We start from the raw sequence: 25,071 nt of genomic DNA, 5'->3' as shown, positions 1-25,071 counted from the left end.
TATTGTGATATACAGTATGGTGATATTTGGTGATTTATGGTGATACAGGCACGGATGAGAGAGGTAGATGAGAGGGGCTAGTAAAGGGTGTGGATGAGAGGGACAGATTAGAGGGGCTGGTAACGGACATGGATGAGAGAGACTGGTAACGGGTGTGGATGATAGGGGCTGGTAACGGGTGCGGAAGAGAGGGGCTGGTAATAGGCGCAGATGAGAGGAGCTGGTAATTGACATGGATGAGAGGGGCTGGTAACGGGTGCGGATGAGAGGGACTGGTAACGAGTGTGGATGAGAAGGGCTGGTAGCAGGCGTGGATGAGAACAGCTAATAACGGGTGTGGATGAGAAAAGCAGATGAGAAGATCCACTAATGGGTGCAGATGAGAGGGGCAGGTAATGGGTGCAGATGAGAGGGGCAGATGAAAGGGACTGGTAACGGGTGCGTTTAAGATGGATGGGTAATGGGCGCGGATGAGAGCGGCTAGTAACGGGCACAAATGAGAGCAGTTGGTATCGGGCGTGGATAAGAGGGGCTGGTAATAGGCGTAGATGAGAGGGGCTGGTAACGGGTGCGGATGAGAGGAGCTGGTAATGGACACGGTTGAGAGGGGCTGGTAACGGGTGCATATGAGAGGGGCTGGAAACGGGCGTGGATGAGAGGAGCTGGTAGCAGGCGTGGATGAGAGGGGCTGGTAACGGATGTGGATAAGAAAAGCAGATGAGAAGGTCCGCTAATGGGTGCGGATGAGAGGGGCAGGTAATTGGTGCAGATGAGAGGGGCAGGTGAAAGGCACTGGTAATGGGTGCATATAAGAGGGACGGGTAATGGCGTGGATGAGAGGGGCTGGTAATGGGTGCGGATGAGAGGGGCTGGTAACGGATGTAGATGAGAGCGACTGATAACGGGCACAAATGACAGCAGCTGGTATCAGTGCAGATGAGAGGGACTGGTAATGGGCGTGGATGAGAGGGGCTGGTAACGGCATGGATGAGAGGGGCTGGTAATGGGTGTGGATGAGAGGGGCTGGTAACGGATGTAGATGAGAGGGCTGGTAATGGGCACGGATGAGAGGGGCTGGTAATGGGTATGGATGAGAGGGGCTGGTAACAGGCGGGGATGAGGTGGGCTGGTAATAGTCGCGGATGAGAGGGGCTGGTAATAGTCGCAGATGAGAGGGGCTGGTAACTGATGTGGATGAGAAGGGCTGGTAGCAGGCGTGGATGAGAACAGCTGGTAACGGGTTTGGATGAGAAAAGCAGATGAGAAGATCCCGTAATGGGTGCAGATGAGAGGGGCAGGTAATGGGTGCAGATGAGAGGGGCAGATGAAAGGGACTGGTAACGGGTGCGTTTAAGAGGGACGGGTAATGGGCACTGATGAGAGCGACTGGTAAAGGGCACAAATGAGAGCAGCTGGTATCGGGCGCGGATAAGAGGGGCTGGTAATGGGCGTGGATGAGAGGGGCTGGTAACGGGTGCGGATGAGAGGATCTGATAATGGACACGGATGAGAGGGGCTGGTAACGGGTGCGTATGAGAGGGGCTGGTAACGGGCATGGATGAGAGGAGCTGGTAGCAGGTGTGGATGAGAGGGGCTGGTAACGGGTGTGGATAAGAAAAGCAGATGAGAAGGTCCGCTAATGGGTGCGGATGAGAGGGGCAGGTAATTGGTGCACATGAGAGGGGCAGATGAAAGGCACTGGTAATGGGTGCGTATAGGAGGGACGGGTAATGGCGTGGATGAGAGGGGCTGGTAATGGGTGCGGATGAGTGGGGCTGGTAACGGATGTAGATGAGAGCGACTGGTAACGGGCACAAATGAGAGCAGCTGGTATCGGTGCTGATAATGGGCGTGGATGAGAGGGGCTGGTAACAGGCATGTAATAGTCTCAGATGAGGGGTGCTGGTAACGGATGCGGATGAGAGGGGCTGTATTGGATGAGGATGAGAGGGGCTGGTAACAGCGTGGATGAGAGGGGCTGGTAATGGATGTAGATGAGAGGTGCTGGTAACGGGCATGGATGAGAGAGGCTGGTAATGGGCGTGGATGAGAGGGGCTGGTAACAGGTGGAGATGAGAGGGGCAGGTAACGGGCGTGGATGAGAGAGGATGATAATGGACACGGATGAGAGGGGCTGGTAACGGGTGTGGATGAGAGGGGCTGGTAGCAGGCGTGGATGAGAGGGGCTGGTAACAGGTGTGGATGAGAAAAGCAGATGAGAAGGTCCGCTAATGGGTGCGGATGAGAGGGGCAGGTAATGGGTGCAGATGAGAGGGGCAGATGAAAGGGACTGGTAACAGGTGCATATAAGAGGGACGGGTAATGGGCATGGATGAGTGCAACTGGTAATGGGCACAAATGAGAGCAGCTGGTATCGGGCGCGGATAAGAGGGGCTGGTAATGGGCGTGGATGAGAGGGGCTGGTAACGAGCACGGGTGAGAGAGGCTGGTAACGGGTGTGGATGAGATGGGCTGTTATGGGCGCGGATGAGAGGGGCTAGTAATGGGTGTGGATGAGAGGTGCTAGTAATGGGTGTGGATGAGAGGGGTTCGTAATGGGAGCAGATGAGAGGGGATGGTTACTGGCACGGGTGAAAGGGGCTGGTAATGGGTGTGGATGAGAGGGGCTCGTAACAGGTGCAATGATAGGGGCTGGTAACGGGCGCAGCTGAGAGGGGCTGGTAACGGACATGGATGAGAAGGACTGGTAATGGGTGCAGATGAGAGGGGCTGGTAAGGGATGCGTATGAGAGGGTCTGGTAATGGATGAGGATGAGAGGGGCTGTTAATGGTCGCAGAGGAGAGGGGCTGGTAACGGATGCGGATGAGTGGGGCTAGTAATGGATGAGGATAAGAGGGGCTGGTAACGGCGTGGACGAGAGGGGCTGGTAATGGGTGCGGATGAGAGGGGCTGGTAATGGATGTAGATGAGAGGGGCTGGTAACGGGCATGGATGAGAGGGGCTGGCAATGAACGTGGATGAGAGGGGCTGGTAAGGCGCGGGGATGAGAGGGGCTGGTAATAGTTGCAGATGAGAGGGGCTGGTCATAGTCGCAGATGAGAGGGGCTGGTAATGGATGAGGATGAGAGGGGCTGGTAACGGCGTGGATGAGAGGGGCTGGTAACGGGCGGGCATGGGGTGGGCTGGTAATAGTAGCGGATGAGAGGGGCTGGTAATAGTCGCAGATGAGAGGGGCTGGTAACGGATGAAGATGAGAGGGGCTGCTAACGGAATGGATGAGAGGAGCTGGTAATGGGTGCGGATGAGAGGGGCTGGTAGCAGATGTAGATGAGAAGGGCAGGTAACGGGCATGGATGAGAGGGGCTGGTAATAATCGCGGATGAGAGGGGCTGGTAATAGTCGCAGATGAGAGGGGCTGGTAATGGATGAGGATGAGAGGGGCTGGTAATGGCGTTGATGAGAGGGGCTGGTAATGGGTGCGGATGAGAGGGCTGGTAATGGATGTAGATGAGAGGGGCTGGTAACGGGCATGGATGAGAGAGGCTGGTAATGGGCGTGGATGAGAGGGGCTGGTAACAGGTGGAGATGAGAGGGGCAGGTAACGGGCGTGGATGAGAGGGGATGATAATGGACACGGATGAGAGGGGCTGGTAACGGGTGTGGATGAGAGGGGCTGGTAGCAGGCGTGGATGAGAGGGGCTGGTAACGGGTGTGGATGAGAAAAGCAGATGAGAAGGTCCGCTAATGGGTGCGGATGAGAGGGGCAGGTAATGGGTGCAGATGAGAGGGGCAGATGAAAGGGACTGGTAACAGGTGCATATAAGAGGGACGGGTAATGGGCGTGGATGAGTGCAACTGGTAATGGGCACAAATGAGAGCAGCTGGTATCGGGCGCGGATAAGAGGGGCTGGTAATGGGCGTGGATGAGAGGGGCTGGTAACGGGCACGGGTGAGAGAGGCTGGTAACGGGTGCGGATGAGATGGGCTGTAATGGGCACGGATGAGAGGGGCTAGTAATGGGTGCGGATGAGAGGTGCTAGTAATGGGTGCGGATGAGAGGGGCTGGTAATGGGAGCAGATGAGAGGGGATGGTTACTGGCACGGGTGAAAGGGGCTGGTAATGGGTGTGGATGAGAGGGGCTCGTAACAGGTGCAATGATAGGGGCTGGTAACGGGCGCAGCTGAGAGGGGCTGGTAACGGACATGGATGAGAAGGACTGGTAATGGGTGCAGATGAGAGGGGCTGGTAAGGGATGCGGATGAGAGGGTCTGGTAATGGATGAGGATGAGAGGGGCTGTTAATGGTCGCAGAGGAGAGGGGCTGGTAACGGATGCGGATGAGAGGGGCTAGTAATGGATGAGGATAAGAGGGGCTGGTAATGGGTGCGGATGAGAGGGGCTGGTAATGGATGTAGATGAGAGGGGCTGGTAACGGACACGGATGAGACGGGCTGGCAATGAACGTGGATGAGAGGGGCTGGTAAGGCACGGGGATGAGAGGGGCTGGTAATAGTTGCAGATGAGAGGGGCTGGTCATAGTCGCAGATGAGAGGGGCTGGTAATGGATGAGGATGAGAGGGGCTGGTAACGGCGTGGATGAGAGGGGCTGGTATTGGGTGCGGATGAGAGGGGCTGGTAACGGATGTAGATGACAGGGGCTGGTAACGGGCATGGATGAGAGGGGCTGGTAACGGGTGTGGATGAGAGGGGCTGGTAACGGGCAGGGATGAGAGGGGCTGGTAATGGGTGTGGATAGGAGGGGCTGGTAATGGGCACAGATGAGTGGGGCTGGTAACGGGAGCCTGTGTGTGTACATGTATGTGTGTGGGTGTATGCTTGTGTGTGCGTGTGTACATGAATGATTGTGTGCAGGTATGTGTGTACATGTATGTGTAGGTGCGTGTATGTGTGTGTATGTATGCATTGGCGGATTCAAGGGGGGGGGGCACCCGGGCACGTGCCTCCCCTGTCATTTATTTATTTATTATTTATTTGCAGTTTCTTATATAGCGCAGCAGATTCCGTTGCGCTTTACAATTTCATTTTTAAGCTGAGGACCAGGGCTTTCCAACGAGCCCAGCCCCGTGTCTCTAGCCCCCCGGGAGCCTGGAGATATCGCCTGGCAAAGCTGTAAAGTTTTTCCCCATAGGATAATATGGGACCCATTAATTCCGACCCCCACCCGGTTCCGACGGCTGACAGTTCCAACCCTGGCATCACAGAAGCTTGTGGTTCATTCAATTCCAAATAGCTGGGCCTTCAATATGATACCAGGCTAGTCCATATCGGTCAATCGGTTCCAGAGATATTGCGGGTAAACCGATTTTTTTCTGAAATGTAATTTCATGGCTGTTCATGTTCTTTGAGGGAAAATTACCCTGGAACCAAACGTTCCAGTTTCACTGGACCAAAATCATTCAAAGCCCACTCAAAAGTTATTCAATATGATACTTGTCTCATGTAAATGGGTCAGTTGGTTCCGAAGATATAACCGGTTAAATGTGATAACTGGTTAAAGGGGGGGGGGGGGGGGGAGGGGTGGTTTTCTCTCCCCCTCACACCAGAAAATGCATGGACTAGGCTCGTGTAAAAGGGGCCAACCTGGGAATGCATTTTCTGGTGTGTGAGAGGGGTATTATTTGAAATAGCCGGGACCTGCAGTGCTTTGAATTTAGCCAGGCTCTGCCACTGTGAGTGGCTATCACTTCTGCCTGGCTGTCCCCCATTTACCGCGAGCATGTATTCCCCCTTGGCAATGAGCATGTAATCCCACATGGCAACGAGCATGGAACCTCTGGCAATGAGCATGGAACCCTTGGCAATGAACATATAGATAAGCAGCACTTATGTAGCATAAAGTTTAATAGGCATTATGGTGTTTGGCATAATACATAATGGACATAATGGCGTGTAACTTAACGTGTAATGGACATTATGGTGTAAATGTTTAATGCGCACCTTTGGCGGACACAATGGGGGAAATTTACCAATATGAAAAACCTAGTTTTTCGTATTGGTATTTTCCCTACGACTGCATACGACTGTTTAAGTCGTATGCAAAGTCGTGTTCCGGAGGATCAGTTACAAAGCAGTCATATACGACTGCTTTGTAACCCTCCGATGTCGTAGGAATTCGTATTAGCAGCCGTATATACGGCTGCTAATACGAATTATTTGTAGGCAGTCTGCACGGATCAGTCAGATCCGTGCAGGCTGCAAGGTGTAAAAAAAAATTAAATAACTAAATAAAAAAAAAACGGCGTGGGGTCCCCCCCACAGCCGAAACCAGCACCAGGCTGACAGAGGCTGGAGCCGGTAATTAAAAATCAGGGAACCCGACAAATAGGGGTTCCCTGATTTTTAACAACCAGCCCCAGGCTCCTTGTCTGGGGCTGGTTCCCAAAATACAGGGGACAAAATGACTAGGGGTCCCCCGTATTTTAAGAACCAGCCCCAGGCAAAACCAGCCAGCAGGGTAATGCCACAGCCGGGGGGAGACTTTTTATGCAAGTCCCCCCGGCCAAAGCATTAACCCTACCGACCAGTCAGCCTGGCCAGGGGAGTGGGGACCCCCCAATAAAGGGGTCCCCCCCCTCCAGGACTTACCTGACCAGGCTGAAGCCTGGTGCTGTCCTCGATGCCCCTGGGCGGTGGGCATCGAGCTGATAGCGGTGTAAAAATCTGAAAAAACTATTGTTTTTTACTGTGGCACTACAAGTGCCAGCAAGCCTCCCCAGCAAGCTGGGACTTGGAGAACCACAAGTCCCAGCCTGCTGGGCATTAAAGGGCCCGCTGGGTCTTGTAGTGCCACAGTAAAAAAAATAGTTAAATAAAACACACTGACACCAATGTTCCCTCTAATTTTACGAAGGCTGTGTGCGGCAAAAGATTTTGGCTGTGCAACTTTGGAAGGACATTTTAATTTTTGTGCGTCAATTATATATAACTGGAAAATGACGTTCAGCATTTGTGTTAACTTTACTTCAAAATGATATTAAACATTTAAACATTCAAAACATAGCACACAATGTAGTTATTGGTTGAAACACACATTAATTGAGTCCACAACTGCAAAAAGGGACCACTGCTGCTTTGTGCGCTCTGTTGTAATGTCTGTGCGCACGCTTGTCGAGTTGTGTGCGCGCGCACGTGCGCACAGCTTAGAGGGAACACTGACTGACACCCATTTTAAATAAAAGTTTAATACACACATTACATACATACTGATACTTACCTTTCTTGATCCCGTAGGTAGCCCTGGTCCTGATGTCCTGTGTCGTCCTCCAGGTCCATGTCGGCTGTCTGCGTCGTCCTCCAGGTCCATGTCGACGGTCCGTGTCGTCCTCCAGGTCCATGGCGGTGTCCGGGCCCGTAGAAATCCATGTTGGAGCTGTGGAAGGAAATCCTACTCACCTGGTCCTGCGCTGAAGAAGTCTTCTCTTGATCCGACGTAATCCAGGTAATCTTCACAGCTGTCGCCGGTCCCCGCTGCCTCCGCTGTCTCTGCATTGCGCTGAGGAGAGATGCTGAGATGTTTCATATTCGGCGCCTCTCCTCAGACTGAATTCTATTGGCCGCCTAGCAGGCCAATCAGGAGCCGAGAAAGTGCCACAGTAAAAAACAATCGTTTTTTCTATTTTTTACACCGCTATCAGCTCGATGCCCACCGCCCAGGGGCATCGAGGACAGCACCAGGCTTCAGCCTGGTCAGGTAAGTCCTGGAGGGGGGGACCCCTTTATTGGGGGGGTCCCCACTCCCCCAGGGCCCCTGGCCAGGCTGACTGGTCGGTAGGGTTAATGCTTTGGCCGGGGGGACTTGCATAAAAAGTCTCCCCCCGGCTGTGGCATTACCCTGCTGGCTGGTTTTGCCTGGGGCTGGTTCTTAAAATACGGGGGACCCCTAGTCATTTTGTCCCCGGTATTTTGGGAACCAGCCCCAGAGCAGGAGCCTGGGGCTGGTTGTTAAAAATCAGGGAACCCCTATTTGTCGGGTTCCCTGATTTTTAATTACCGGCTCCAGCCTCTGTCAGCCTGGTGCTGGTTTCGGCTGTGGGGGGGACCCCACGCCGTTTTTTTTATTTATTTATTTATTTTTTCTATTTTTTTACACTGAAGCCTGCACGGATCTGACTGATCCGTGCAGGCTAAAACGCAAATACGACATGAAAATGGTGTTCTATTTTCCTGTCGTATTTGCGTGGGTGTTTTACACCACTGAGCAGCCGTATTATCAGTACGGCTGCTTAGTAAATCAGAAACCACCATTCTTTGAATGGTGATTTCTGTCATATTCTATCGATGGTGTAGACATTCGTATTTGTAAATACAAATACGAATGTTCCATCTTTAGGAATACGAATTGTTGTATTTTCGGGATTGTAAATCCCGAAAATACAAATTCGTAAAAAAAAGGTGTATTTCTCCCTACGAATACACCTTTTTTCTACGAATCCATTTTGGTAAATGTCCCCCAATGTCCCTGTTTATGAAGCGTATTGTAAATTTTGGCTCAATCCATGTGGCATTATGTGAATTTTGGCTCAATCCGTGTGGCATTATGTGAATTTTGGCTTAATCCGTGTGTTATTATGTGAATTTTGGCTCAATCCGTATGGCATTATGTGAATTTTGGCTCAATCCTTGTGGCATTATGTGAATTTTGGCTCAATCCGTGTGGCATTATGTGAATTTTGGCTCGATCCGTGTGGCATTATGTGACTTTTGGCTCATTCCTTTTGGCATCATGTGTAATGGGCAAGTATAATGGGGTCTAGTATTTTGATGCATAATGTGTAGAAGTTGTATATGGTGTGGTACACTACACTCAAGGACACGCCCCCTGTTGAGTGACCACACCCCTTTCCCTCCTTTTCCCCCTTTTCGGCGCGCGCACAACTGCATTCTTTACTTTTGTCGCCAAGGTGGGCCTGCGTACTTTAAATGCCAGGGCCTATTTTTAATCCCATTCCCACCCTCTCTCTGCCGCTCTCTTAGCATGTACACTAGCACCACTAACACCGCCCCTCCCCAACCCAAATCCTCTATTTTCATGGTGCCCTCCCTGTCATTTTATCCTGGATCCGCCCCGGTATGTATGTATGTCTGCGTGTTTACATGTATGTGTGTGCATGTGTGTATGTCTGTTATGCCTTTATTGATCAATGTTTGCATAAGAGCTGGCTGTAAGCCCTACGGTCACTAGAGGCCATGCACACAGTAGACTGTGACCCACTACACGGACCTTTGCTGCTACTACAGGATTGGCCAATGATTGGCACCACCCCAACTAGTTTCATTGTCTAGTCCTAGTGTCACGTCCACCGGGAGGTCAGTGACCCAAGACATGTCCCATACAGAAGAACGGATGCCTTTATCTAATGATATTACCTCACACATATGTAATGCTGCAATGTAGGGTGACGTCGGCCTTACACGGACAGTGTGCTGGATACTACACAGCTGGGAATTGTGCAACCTTGTAGCTAGAACAATTATTTGTACTGATGTGAGAGTATTGGGCGCAGCCAGATGTAACTAAGCCAGATTTAACTAAGGGCCTGCTGATTTAGAAGTGTTTGCTAGGCTGCACATACAGCACAACGTCAGGAAGGAGAACCATCATCTGCATACTGGACCTTATTCAGGTCCCTTTACAAAGTGCATTCATTCACACATGGACCAATGTTTTTTTACTGCACATGTCCATTTCCGCCGAGTGGTATGCCATTCCCTGGTAAAAATGCGTGGGGGGTGGCCTAATCACAAGAGGCGTGGTCACCCCCTGTAATTAGGTCACACCCCCAACATGTTTAGGGGGGGGGGGTTGGTCTGTGTAAAGAAACACTCTAAAGTCCAGGGGGGAGGGTTATTGTCCTACCTACCTAGTTACGCTACTGCCAAGCATACCATCATTGCGGTGTACAACCCTAAGGAGCTACAACCTATTCCTGTGGTAACAGCTGGTCCACAGCACCTACCATATATAAGGAACGGATCCTGTGCCATACTCAGCGGATGGTAAGTATCTCCGTGATTCTCAGAGGCATCATAGGAATGGACTTACCTAATGGTCGTTAACTAGAGGTAGATTATTAAGTGCAGATGTGTATGTGTTCTTAATGGGTCATACTCTATATGTTACCGGCAATGAGTGAAAGTTGAATTCTATACAATGCCAAAAAAGCGGTAGAAAAGTATGAAATGATTCTTATTATCACATGTCCTAGGCATTCTGTACTTGTCATTCTTTACAATGCCTGAGTATTGTATGCAATGCCTAGGCAAAGTGTTTAAGGAATGGGCCAAAAACGCAAGTTTCACACTTTGCCTAAAATCCTTCAGCATTCAGATTTTGGTTTTTAAATCGCAGGTATGGTATGAAAAACAGTACTACAGTTAGCTACGATGCGTGCGATGCGATGACTGCGATGTTTGCGTTTAAATCGCATGCATCACACTCATCGAGTCAATTGTATGGATTGTATGTAGTTGTAGATGTACAATGAATGCGATGGGTGCGATATACTATGGTGTATGTATGCCCCCTATACGTATAAATTGTGTAATCACCCTAAAGTAGTGTTTTTCAAGCACTGTGCTGTGGCACACTAGTGTGCCGTGGCACACTAGTGTGCCTTGAGCTGTTCTCAAGTGTGCCCCCAGATCTAGAGATGCCAAAACCAGTTTACAGCAATCACCAGTTCAACTGCTATTTATTGGTCTCTACTTTTTATGTAAAGGGCCAATGTATTTTAGTTTGTTACCAGTGTGTTTGTTTTTTATATGGGGGCCAATAGATTTTTTTTTTCTGTGGGGGCCAATGTGTTTTGCCCTGTTGGGATCTCATGGTGTGCCTTGGCAAATTTGAAATCGTATTTAGTGTGCCATAAGGTAAAAAGGTTGAAAATCACTGCCCTAAAGGGTGCTTTTAAGCACCCAAATGGCTGCTTACGATGTTAAATGCAGCCCCACGCCAACCCCCCGGGTGCTGTTAAGTACCCAAATGGTTGCTTACGATGTTCGATGCAGCCCCACGCCAAACCCCCACTATAAACGTGAACCCGAAGCGCGGTGAGCGCAGTGAGCCCCGTGAGGGGTGGCGGTATGCGTCCTACGACCTTTTCATACCCCCACTATCCACGTCGGCGTGGAGTTGAGAATAGAAAGTGTGGCGAGCGCAGCGAGCCACCGAGCCCGAAGCGTGGCGAGCGCATCGAGCCCCGCGAGGGGACATGGATACCTTCACAGGTATCCGCGTCCCCTCGCGAGCTTCACAGGTTAGTGATGGGCCTGTGAACGCCAAACGCCTGTGAATGCCAAACGCTTGAACCCAGGGACGTTATCACCACAGGACCTCGGGACCTCTCCACTCGATGATGGAAGCAGTAGCCAAAGACGTAACACATCAGGAGTCTTAGCCACGGCCAACGCGTTTCGTCACCGTTGGACTTCGTCTTGACACCCCCTGACGAAGTCCAACGGTGACGAAACGCATTGGGCGTGGCTAAGACTCCTGACATGTTACGTCTTTGGCTACTGCTTCCAGCATCGAGTGGAGAGGTCCCGAGGTCCTGTGGTGATAACGCCCCTGGGTTCAAGCGTACAAGTGCGGCGGTGAGAGCTGGTTGCTGGATGCTGGTTCCTGTTACCATCTGGCGTTCCCCGACTTTATCCATCTAATTGGTTGATGTACCTCCTGTATTGCTGGCAAGCTGATTGTCCTTTTTCTCGATGTATGTGAGCATATGTACTTGAGTAAATTTTATACCCTCAATATACTCACCAGTGCGCTTTTTTACTTTTTTCCACAAGTACTGTGTTGGATCCTGTGGTGAGGATCCCTTAAAAGGCTGCACACATCAAGAACTACTTGATTCCATTGATATTTTCAGAGGACTCTTGCGCTGGTATTTCTCTGTATATATATATATATATATATATATATATATATATATATAAATATACACACACACACACACATATAGGGGCGTCAACAGCAGTGTAGGGGAAGCTTTGATGTCCCGCAGTTGGTAGGGGGTATTATATCAACCGCTCAGCATGTAGGGCCTGGATCAGTAATTTCCACTAAGTACCCCTTTAGTGCACAGATGGTGGGAGATGAGGTGGGAGAAGGGGGCATTGGGCGGAATGAAGGGGCCCTGATACATAACTTCCAGGGTGGTAGAGGATGTTTAATACACAGAGGAGGGGTGTATAGTGGAGTGGGCTATTATTCATAATTTTCTGGTGGGAGGACAGCTTGCTTGACTTTAGATATATCCAGTTCCCGTTTTGGGGACTAGGGGATCAGAGTTCAGGAGGCAGAGCAATCTGCCAACAAGTATATAAAACTGCATACCAGGTGTGTGGAGCTGGAGCAGTAACCAGCTGCTGGAAGGCTGATATCTCTGGTTCTGGGAAAAGTAGAGACAAGCTACTAGTGTCCATCAAGGGGGAGCAGGGCTTTCTTTTCGTATGGGCTTAATGGACACCTATACTGATAGCTGAGGATCCCCTTTTTCCAGGGATACCAGAATTTTGAAAATCGGCCCTGGGGAACTGGAGATATCCAACTTCACAGCAGCTGTCCACATCCGACCTGTTAATTGGATATCCTAGTTATATTTCTCAGGTTCTCTCTGACTTAGAGTTTTTCTGAGAGTATATTACAAAAATTTGGACTCTCTCCTTTCTGCCGACACTTGCGGCTTGTCTCTATCCTGCCCAGAACCAGAGATATCAGCCTTCCAGCAGCCAGTCCCTGCTCCAGCTCCAAACGTCTGATGTACAGTTTTATATTTTTGTCAATGGATTGCTCTGGCTCCGTTCCTAAGTCCCCAGCACCTCCTGAAAGTTGGGACTCTAGGTTTTTATACTATTGAAGGCTAAGAAATCTATTTCCAGATAATGGGGATATCTGCAGTCAAACAAACTGCTCTTCCACCGGAAAATGACGAATGTTAAGCCCACTCCATTATCCAACCCTCCCCTGTGTATAAAACACCCCCTACCTCCCTGGAAGTCATTTACAAGGAACCCTTCATTCAGCTCAGTGCCCCCTTCCACACGTTAGTGTTCTCCCTCCCACCACCTGTGCAGTCAAGGAGTAATTAGCAGAAGTTACTGCTCCAGGTCCTACATGTTGAGTGGAAGATAGAGCAACCCTGTCCACCGGTGGGACATCAAAGCTGCTGCTGATAGCACCCTCCACCCCTAGGAGGGGAGAATGGGTAAGGGCCCTAGTGCATTGCTTTGCCCAGGGGCCCATACTGCTGTTAAGACGGCCCTGAGGGGGAGAGTCCCAGCTTTTGGAATATACCCTCATAAAAACTTCCCAGTCAGAACCAGAAATTTCTGATTCGGAAGAACAATTAACAGGCTTGGGGACCACTGCTTTGAAGTCAGATATCTCCGGTTCCCAAGAGCCGATTTTTAAAATTCTTGTTCCCATGGGAATAGGGGACCCTCAATTTTCAGCCTAGGGCCCTTAGACTCCTGGGGGGTTTCTAGGTACTCAGAACCCCCCCATGCATGTGCCACTGACCAGCAGGTGTGGAACTACGTGACCCAGCATCACCAACAATTTCAATCTATGACCATTACATTTACATAAATTAACCTTGCTGGTATATGTAGTTCCACACCAGCACTATTGTCAAGCAAAGATTACAAGAGAGCATTACAGTTATAACACATTGCAATGTATGATGTACATCAAAATGTGTGAACACTTATCAGCTTGGGGTGGCGTTGCTGGCCCATCCGTGTCAGCCACATGGAGCCCAGGAAGAACCTCTGGTGGTATTATTCGCTTGAGTTTCTTCTCATATGACGTATATGTCACGGGTTGGGTGGTGCCTCCTCCAGTGCGGGTGGCTTCTTTGCTTTAGGTGGCCATCTTGGATTTGAGTAGCCTTTTAATGTCGTTGAAGTGCTTCTTAACATTCCTTATGCTTCTTTTGTGGCTGCGCCTGTAATAGACTCCCACATGGCCCTCTTCTGCTGTGCAGTGGTCCTGTTGTTATGCTTCCCCAGCAGCCTGTCAAATACAGGGAATGTCGCGCGGACAAGGGCCGCATTTTCCTTGTAGGAAAAACACACCTTACGGCCACTTTGGGTGCGGACACTTTCTGCCTCCTGCTCCTCCACCTCCTCTGTGGCCATGTCCCCTTCCCCCTCCAGGGCAGGCTCACCCTCCTCCTCACTTCCATCTTTATCCACCTCAGGCCAGTCGACGTCAGACATGTGGGCCTCCTGCAGCTCCTTTTCGGACTTTGTGGTGAACAGGTCCTCCTGTGTGAGTGGATGAGATGGGGAGGCAAGAGGGTCCTCCACCTCATCCTGCTGTGCCTGCTCCTCTGGGGTCCGCCCTGGCCCAGGCCTTGATGTGGCCATGCTGCCTGCCACACTGCTGCCTTTCCCTCCCACACTGCAGGCTATTAGTGTGTCTCTGCTTCCTCTCCCCCTGGCTTCTCTGGCGCTGCTGCTGCCTGTAACTGGCCCACTGCTGCCTCTGCCACTTGTGCTCAATGCCACTCCTCTCCCAGACATTCCTCCTCTCCTTTCCGTGTTCCTTACTACCTTTCAAAGGTCAAAATGGCGCCTGTGCCCCTTTATATAGGGAGTGTTATCCATAATGCATATTGTAGGGGACTTAGGTGGGCCAATAGGTTAGGGGGTTATTTGGCATGCGGAAGCAGTGTTGTAATTCACATTCCGGTTGGTCAGAAAATCGCACATGACCAGTGCCGGAAATCGCACATTGCTGTGTCATAAAATTGCATCACATCGCACCATATCACATCTCTTTGCACTTCGCCGAACTTTTTGGGTGCATTATCTCATCCCATTAAATAATCGGTTTTGGAGGAAAAAATGCTAATTGTAAAAGTGCGATATGGTGCGATAAGGTGCAATTTCGAAATGTTACTAAAAATCGCATTCTATTAAATATCACCCACTGTGTTTAATTTGTGGATCCACATTGCTTCTAATTTCAAAATTTTTTATTGCGATCACCCCCCCTGGATATTCTCTGGTACCTGATCTATAATAAGATATTTCAAAGTACATAGTTGGTGATTGTGTTGTTTAAAACCTAACGCTACAGGCTGGTCACATGGTTTACCAGACAATGCATCTTTAATTGACGATCTATGAAATGCCATTCGTTCTTTAAATTTCCTAGACGTTTTACCAACGTAATACAATACACACGGAAATATGATAATATATATGATAATATATACTACAAAACGTGAGTCACACAATAACACATGTCTTTTCTTGTATTTAGAACCAGAGTGGGGATGTTTGAAGCAATTTGCTGCTATAGCAAATCCACACCACGTAACACAATTGGGACATTTGTAGCACCCTGGTTTCTTAGAAAGAGTGGCGGCTATGACCATTATAAAGGAGGGGGGCTGCTGAAATGCGGACCCCCCCGCCACTGCCGTTGCCGTACCCGTCCCCAGTGTCACGCTAGCAGTAGCACCAGCTGGAGTGTAACGGAGGCTAGGTGCCTTGATGTAAGGTTTTTGCATAGACGACAGAAGGGAGGGATGCAATTGGATAAAAGAAAACCAGTTTTAATAAAGATACTGCAATACAGAAGATGAACTGTGGCACAAAGGTAATACTGAAGAAATGAAATAACCAGAGTCAATGATATATAAAACTTATTGTAAAGTTCGTAGTGGATGGATAACGAGGTTGAAAACTGAAGATGACTTGAAGTGTAGATTTGAAGAATAAACGTAAACTTGACTCGAAGGATTTACTTGAAGAGATGATTGAATTGAAGATTGAATGATTGAATGAAAGACTGGATGATTGAATGGTTGAACGATTGGATGATTGGACAATTGGATGGTTGGATGATTGGGTGATTGGATGGTTGGATGATTGGAAGATTAGAAGATTGGATGGTTGATAGGATGGTATTCAGTATTGAATCCCGGCGGTCGGGATCCCGGCGTTCAGAATCCCGACGCCGGAATCCCGACAGCCGAAATGCCGACAAGGGGGGGACGTGGATCGCCCCCCCTTGCGGGCTCACTGCGCTCGCCACGCAGCGGGCCCAGTGCCTCGCTACGCTCGGCACGCTAATTTATTCTCCCTCCAGGGGTGTCATGGACACCCCAGGAGGGAGAATGTGTCGGCATTTCGGCGGTCGGGATTCCGGCGTCGGGATTCTGAACGCCGGGATCCCGACCGCCGGGATTTTAACTGCATCCCGATAGGATGAATCCAGGAAGTATTGCAACAGGCCTGAGTAGCTGTGACCAGGGAGAGTTGCAGTGGAAGTAACCGTCAGGTGAGGAAAGGGTGATCCCCTTTGGGGGGCTAACCTTGTCCGGACCGTAGAGGCGGCAGCAGGGTTCTGCAGGTGGATGGTCTTCACAGCAGGTGAGCAGGAGTGGATTCAGTCTGGAGATAGTTGACAGGCAGCAGCGCTTTCAGCAGGAGTCTGAGTCAGATGCCTAGGGAAAGGACATCATTGTACTGACTGACTGTTTGGCCCAGCTAGTCAGTATTTAAAAGGAGAGCTGCACTGTAATTGGCTGAAGGTAATTGGTAGTGCAGCCTGGTTGGAGAAACCAACAAGATGGCCGCCGCCAGGGAAGGCGACAGGTTTCAGAACCAGGAAGTGTGTGCAGTACACTCCAGGCAGCGTGTCCAGCAAGGCCCAGGCAGAGTTCACAGCATCATGGCGCCTCAGTGTGGGAGGCATGGGTGGCAGACATGGTGGTCGTGACACCCAGCTACCGACGCCATCCCAGGAAGTTCACGCAGGCGCGCACTCCTGTCCCCTGCACGGGGCCAGCACATGCGCAGTAACTTCATACATACTGCGCATGCGCTGGCCCAAGCCTCCGGGGGCTGCCTTTGCAGCAGACCCCGGAGGCTTGATCTGGTTCCCAGGTTCTGGCGCATGTGCAGTATGGTCCGTGGTACTGCGCATGCGCAGAACCCGTTTTGAGGGCTGCCGCGCATTTGCTTAAGAGGCATCCCATCGGGAGGGAACACCTCCCGATGGGATGCCTTGAGTGACTGGTAGGTCAGACTTCCAATAGGAAGTCACTGCCAGTCACAGTGAAGCCAGTGCAGTCTCACAGACTGCACTGGTTTCACTTTAGGCAGAGACAGTGGCGGATTTTACCTGGGGAGGCTGCAGCCCAGCAGCCCATAGGTAAAAACCGCCACTGCTTAGAAAACATCAATGTATTGGTGCTAAAACCACTAATATCGAAATGAACCAATAAATCTCTAAGATTTTTGCCCCTTTTATAACATGTAAGTGGTCTCATGTTCTGAAAGCACTTTAAGCTTTTATCCGTAGATACTGTACTATAGGCCACAATTACGTAGTGGCCACTGGTAATACTGAACTATATGTATCATAGGTAGTTATCAAAGGGAAGATAGTTTCTTGTTTCTTAGCTGACGGTGTCAATAAATTATCCCTCTTCAATTTCAGCACTCTATTCTTGGATTGGTTGAGCATTTTAAGGTATAGCCCCTTTTATGGATTTTTTCAATGACTTGGTCTAATTCACTAGGGAGTGTCGACCAGTCACTACAAATGCAGGCTACCTGCACAATTCGAGAGTAGGGCCATCTTCAAAGGTGGTGGGTGATGGCTGTTAGCTATTAATAGAGTATTCCTATCAGTGCCCTTAGAGAAAACGGTAGTAGAAATCCGTCCCTCAACCAAAAAAATGCTCACAACCAAGAATGTGTTATAAGAGGCACTCCATGAAAATGCTAATTTGATGGGTAGATCTAACTAATTGATCTCATTCATTAATATCTCAAAGTTTTCTGGACCCCCGGTGCATAACATGACAAGGTCATCTGTATACCTGCAGAACCTCCGGATATAGGGGTTAAATCTATGTTCAAAATTATATTTGCTGTTCTAATTCGAACATAAAAACATTCACGTAAGCCGGTGCGACGGTCACCCCCATCGCACATCCGGATGTCTGCAGGTATATCTTTCCATCAAATACAAAATAATTGCGGGTAGGTAACTCCAACAGGGACAGAAACAGTGTAACATCAAACCCAAAGTCAGTCACCTGATGGCATAGGACATTTTTCATGGCCAGGATACTTTGATCATGAGAGGTAGAGGTATAGAGGCTGAGTCCATCACACACATAATAGTGTCCAATGAGACATCACCATCATCAATTTATTCAAAAAAGTTGTTGCGTCTTTAATATACGAATTCTGAACCGTGATATGTGGTTGTAATAGCATATCCAGTAGCTGTAAAGTAGGTTGGTAAAGACTCCCCCTGGTCGATATAATGGGTCAAACAGGGGGATCTACCAGACGTTTATGGACCTTGGGCAAGGTGTACATCAATGGCACAATGGGACAGCATACTTTTAGGGCGTCCATGCATTTATTACTGATTAATCCATTTTTACATGAATCCTCCAACAATTTGAATAATTAATTTTGGAAACGTACAGTAGGATCATTGGGCAGTCTGCAGTATACTGTTACATCAGACAATTGACAATATACTTCAGTACAATAATCATTTAGATCCTGAATCACTATCCCGCCCCCCATGTCGACAGGGGCAGATAGTGATCCTCCTATCATTGCTAAAACAGCAAAGTGCACGCTGCTCATCCATAGATAAATTTCAATGTTTTACCTCATTGGCAGGAGTATATTTGTCCGCATCACCCAGCAATCTATTGAATGTCTTTAGTGAAGCGCTATGACTAAATGGTAAAATGGTAAAGGGTAAAATGTAGAAATGTGTTGTTTCTTCACAAAGGCATCAGTAACTGTTGTAGATGTAGAAAATGTTCTTTTAACCTCATATTCTGTGCCAGTCTATGTCAATCTCATTGCCACTCAAAGTCATTGTGTTTGTTTGTTGGTATAAAGGACAACCCTTTATTCAAGACTCTCATTTCGACTGGGGTAATCTCTCTTGATGATGAATTAAATACTAATTCTTTGATTTGCTGCGTGCTCTTGTAGAGCCTTTCACATTGGCCGCCTCTTCTGGTGTTTAGGTTTTTATTCCTCTTCCCCTGATGTTCCTGCCTAAAGGGGGCGATGAGAATTAGTTGCATCATCAGAATCAGGAACGATGAAATCACTGTCGCTCTGGGCCTTATTTTAGTTCACTCTTTCTGACCAAATCCTTCTTAGATGGACAAAACCATGTGCACTGCAGGTGGGGCAGATGTTACTTGTGCAGAGAGAGTTAGATTTGGGTGGGGTTTTGCTTCAAAGTGAGATCTATATTGCAGTGTAAAAATAAAGCAGTCAGTGTTTTCCCGGCACCGAAACAAAATAACTCACCCAAATCTAATTCTATCTGCACCTGTTACATCTGCCCCCTGCCGTGCACATGGTTTTGTCCATCTAAGAAGGATTTTGTCAGAAAGAGTGAACTAGAATAAGGCCCTCTGCGAGGTGCATGAATGATGGGTGTTCTTGTCACGTTCTCCGACTAGGTGCCCCTTGCTGATAAGGTTTATCGGTTCCTGACAGCCATCGATAAACACTATTATATTCTTAGTCCTATTGGACTGCAGACATTTTGGTCTTTTTACACTTCAATAGTTAAGTTTTGTACACCTCGACTTGCTGATTCAATTTCACCCATCATTTATCATGAGCACGTTCGGCCAGTGTAAAACTGTAATTTTTTCTTAAGTTGATTTCAATTCCCGTCCCGCAAATTCAATGACAAGTAGCAATAGGTCCAAACTACATTTATTAAGAACAGCCACTGCTACGGTGGGTAAGTTCTGGACCCTGAATCCGCGGGGTATTAATTTTTGTCGAAAATAGTCTGAAAGGTATTGTCCATGGAGAAGATAATCAATCTCCCATTTGCAGAGTTTTAATAAGGGATGATAGATGTCCTCAACATTCACTGCATCATACTTCTGTTCAGTAGAGAATAATATATGGGTGGCCTCTTCATTGGTAAATGTTAGAGTCTTTCCTTTAATGGCGTTTCATAGATCGTCAATTAAAGCTGCATTGGCTGGTAAACCATGTGACCAGCCTGTAGCGTTACATTTTAAACAAAACCATCACCAACTATGTACCAGAGAATATCCGGAGGGGTGATCGCAATAAAAAATTGTTAAAGTTAGAAACAATGTGGATCCATAAAATAAACACAGTGGGTGACATTTAATAGTCCGATTTTGTTTTCTTTTTGCGATAATTAGTAAACAAAATGGCGTTATCGCATTTTTTTCATCAAATCGTCCATTTAATAGGGCATTTTTTGTGCGATTATTCGCTCTTTGTAAATGTGCGGGAAAAAATGGCATTATTTTTGCATCCAGATGTTTTCGCACAGAAAATTATACAAATCGCTTATTTAATGGCATGCGCAAACATAAATTTTTGAGGTGTCTATAAATCGCACTTTTTTAGACCAGGTTCTGATGGGCGAATTGGCCCAGAACTAACTTTGGTCAAGTGCACAAATGGTTAATTTGCTCACAGGTGTCCTCATTTTTACTCATAAACTCCCCTACATATACCCCAACATCATTAAGGACAACTGTGAGGATTTTACACATGGAGATTTGCAGAGTGGTTTGGAGTTGGCTGTAAGTGATTATGCCCATTTGGAGGAGCTGCGCAGGAGGAGGGAGGAAGCTGCGCACCAGATTCAGGTACCCCGACTACTGCGTACTTCATGTAGGTATCGTGCTCGGCTGTACCTGGACTCCCTCTCGGATCAACAGGTTGTGGGGATGTTTAGGCTGAACCGCATTAACTTGTTGGACTTATATGAGCAGGTGAGAGATGATTTGGACCCTTACGAGGGGGCCAACTATGCAGTGTCTGGGCTGCAGAAATTAATGTGTGCCCTCTACTACTTGGCCACAGGCTCCACTCAGTCTGTGACCTCATGGTCGTTGGGGGTCTCACAAGGCACTTTCTCTAAGCATTTCAATCAAGTGTTACTTGCTTTAAAGAAGTTGTGGCGCACATACATCAGATTCCCACATTCTGAGTCAGAGTGACAGGACCTTAAGGTGGCTTTCTATAGGCTCTCAGCATTTCCTAATGTGCTGGGAGCTATAGATTGCCCATACATTGGGCTTCGGGCACCGCACATCAGGGGGCACGTCTACGTCAATAGGCGTGGGCGGCACTCCCTGAACATGCAGTTGGTATGTGATGCTACCCTGAAAATCCTAAGTGTAGTTGCTGGCTACCCAGGGAACTGCCATGCAGGGCTGGCAACAGAAATCTTGGGGCCCGATACTAAGATATGTCTGAGGCCCCCAAACCCCCCCTCGATTTATATACATATATATATATATATATATACAGTATATATCGATATAGATATATCAATATAGATATAGATATACAAAAATGGTCAGGAATTGCGCTAGATATGGTTTTCCAACCAGCTACACCTCTGGAGCGACTCTCCTGTTAGTGAGAGACAGAAGTAGAATGCACAAAAGGGAGGGTTTCCAGAGTGCGCTCAAGTGATACCACTTTGCCACAGAGCTAGACTAAAAGTCCAAATAAATGTGATCCTGGGGTCACTAGTATTCAAACGAAATGTTCATGAACTTCATAAATGAAACCGAAGACCTCGAGTGTAAAAACCAATTCTTTTATTGGAAGCCCAACGCGTTTCGTCTACACGACTTCATCAGGGGCAAGGCAAGGCTTAATACAGGCCTGGAAATCCGGAGAGTAATGGCAGTATTGGACAATTTTTCCTTTTATACGTATAATCAGTTAAAATCCGAATAGGTAGAGACGAAAAATAATGATAACCAAGGATGACAATCCAAGACTAGGTATTTCACAAGACACTTCCTTCAAAGGTCAATATAGAAAAAGCTGTATATAGCCCAGTGTATGAGATCCAGAGATTAAGGAAAAAACCTACAGGTTTGGAGGTGGGGCTTCCCGTTCTCTCAATCAGTTAAAAACAGTAGTAAAATCCGCAATGGAGCAGTGTAGATGCTTACTCCACTGTAGCTAGTGTGCCTCCTCTATTGTGATGTATGCTTTCATTTTGCTACCATCTAAAATCTCCCTCAAACTGCTTTTCAAAAGTAGGCAAGTATGGTACATTTTTAATTATAAAAATCTCTTCCCTTTATTGCTCGTGTTAAAATGTGTAATGGAAAAACTAAATAATTTATTTTACTCCTGTGGAGTGTCCCAATAACATTACAATGGCCATTAATTGTTGCTAAAATATGCTGATAGTTGTTGTTACAACCAGTCATTACCAACAGTAAGTGTTCCCTGGAGTAATGTGCATGTTGTTTAACATCTAAAGTGGCACTGTAGTGTGTACTCCCCTCTGATATATGCAAAATGTATGTGGAACGACTCCCTCTACTTTAACAGTTTGTCATGCATATTGCTGTTGTCCCACTTACTCATGTTAGCCCAATGCACATACCTTACCATATACTGCACTGACCACATCTTTTCTGTAAAGCTGACTCAGGATATGGGTGTCTTCCGTGGCTCATGACACCACTGCGATCCCCAGAAGGCCCTACACAGCAACGAATCACATGTTGCCACCCGCAATGTTGTGGAACGCACCTTTGGGGTGCTGAAAAGTCATTTCAGGTGTTTGGACAGATCATCAGGAATACTGCTTTACCACCCAGAAAAAGTAGTGATGATTGTCCACAACATAGCCCTCTCCCAACCATCCTATGTGGAGGATTACAATGCAACAGTCGTGCAGGAAGCAGAAACTACCACACCTATGGTAGTGAGGGGTACACAGAGGGCAGCGGCGTAACTATAGCACCGCAGCCCCCGCCACTGCGGGGGGACGCTGTGCATGTGGGGGCGCCGGGGGTTGCGGTGCTATAGTTACACCCCCCCCCCCCCCCCAATCCCCTGCAGACTTACCTATCTCGCTGGTCCCGGCGGTTCCGTTCTTCTGCTGAGGACCACCACAAAATGGCCGCCCCCATATAGCACACTGTTCTCTGAAACTGTCTGCTGTATGGGGGCGGCCATTTTGTGGTGGTCCTCAGCAGAAGAAGAACGGAGCCGCCGGGACCAGCGCGATAGGTAAGGCTGCAGGGGATTGGGGGGGGTTTGCATGGGCGGCGGGGGATTGGGGGGGGGGTTATGCATGGGCGGCGGGGGATTGGGGGTGCTTGGCGGGACGGCGGCGCGGGGGGGGGCGCCCCCCCTAATGGCGGGGGGGCACCCAAAACTTAGTTACGCCACTGACAGAGGGGGAATCTGATGCGTACAGAGATCATCAGGCGATACTTCTCTGGTAATGACATGTGCACTTCATAGTTGCCTACCCTCCTGCATTCTGTAGGAAACTCGCTGAAATAGCAGCAATCTCCCTCTCTCCCTCATTAGTCTAGCAATCTCCCTCATTTCATCTAGCCCACATTACACTGTTATATTTTTGGGAAAAAAAAGGAATGAGAGATAGATACATACACATTGATTCATTATCACCATAATGAAAACGAAACAGGTAAAATCAGCAAGAAGCAATGGGTTCTTAAGCTTACTTAAAGACCAGTTTATTACACAAACGGTAGAAACTCCAACTCGTGATGAGGCGCTCTTGGACTTAGTATTAACAAATAACACAGACTTAGTTTCAAACACAAAAGTAATTGAACAATTAGGGAATAGTGATCACAATATGGTTTCACTGGAAATCAACTTCAGTAAATTACATCAAAAAGGATCTGCAAAAATACTAAACTTCAGAAAAGCGAACTTTGAATTATTCAGGGAAGCCCTTACAGGAATTGGGTGGGAAACGGTTATGGAGGGAAAAAATGCAGAGGAAATGTGGGATACTCTAAAAAAGGTGCTTGATTCACTAACTATTGAATACATTCCTAAAGTAATTAAAGGTAAATTCAACAAAAAAAAGCCACCATGGTTGGACAAAGAAGTAAGGTCAGCTATCAACAATAAAACCAGAGCATGCTCTAGTTATAGACCCATATCCCTTTTAAACATCGACGTTAAGCTATTTGCAAAGTTAATGGCAAATAGGCTAAACAAGCTCCTCCCTGCACTAATCCACAGCGACCAGGTGGGATTTGTACCGGGTCGTGAAGCAAAGGACAACACCACCAAGGTCCTTAACCTGATTTATCTTGCCTCTCAGCATCGGATTCCCACCATTCTGGTCTCTACAGATGCTGAGAAGGCCTTTGACAGGGTCAGTTGGAGTTTCATGCGGTCTGTGCTAGAGCATATCGGCCTAGGCGCACAAGCACTTCATAGGATTCTGGCCCTATATCACATGCCCACAGCAAGAGTAAGGACAAATGGCTTCCTCTCAGATCCCTTCCCTATTAGCAATGGCACAAGGCAAGGCTGTCCCCTTTCACCACTAATTTTTGTCCTTTGTATGGAAGCCCTAGCGAGAGCCATACGACTTAACAAACATATCTCGGGTATACAGGTCGGAGAGGCGGACTATAAGTTGGCACTCTTCGCCGACGACCTACTAGCAATAATCACACACCCAGAAACATCTCTCCCCCACTTTGTACACGAACTAGATCGCTACAGCTCCATTTCCAACTTCAAAGTTAACATGACCAAATCAAGCATCCTTAACATCTCAATACCCCCCACAAGGGTCCCCCAATTGAGAAATGCTTTCCCATTCGCATGGCAACCCTCCCACATAACATACTTAGGTATCAATCTACCCAGCGACCTAACCCGACTATACTCCTTAAACTATCAACCCTTACTTAAATCCCTCCGTGCAGACTATAGCAGATGGCATAACAAGCAACTTTCCTGGCTGGGCAGAATTAACATCACTAAAATGAACTCCCTACCCAAATTGCTCTACATACTTCAGACCCTACCTATCTCTGTTCCAGAAGTCTGGTTTAAATCCATCCGAACCCTGACACAACAATTCATATGGTTTCGTAAAAAACCTAGAATTAAACGAGAAGTCCTGACGAGAAGCACCCAAACAGGAGGATTTCAACTACCAGATATAAAAAACTACTATCACGCTATACATCTAAATAGGGTTCTAGACTGGACTAGAAGTAGAAGCAACAAACAATGGGTGGAACTAGAGGGCGTCT

This window comes from Crinia signifera, chromosome 12 (assembly GCF_055691185.1).
Source record: "Crinia signifera chromosome 12, ASM5569118v1, whole genome shotgun sequence".
NCBI lineage: Eukaryota > Metazoa > Chordata > Amphibia > Anura > Myobatrachidae > Crinia > Crinia signifera.
The sequence above is the reverse complement of the archived record's forward strand: the minus strand, read 5'-3'. Positions refer to the sequence as shown.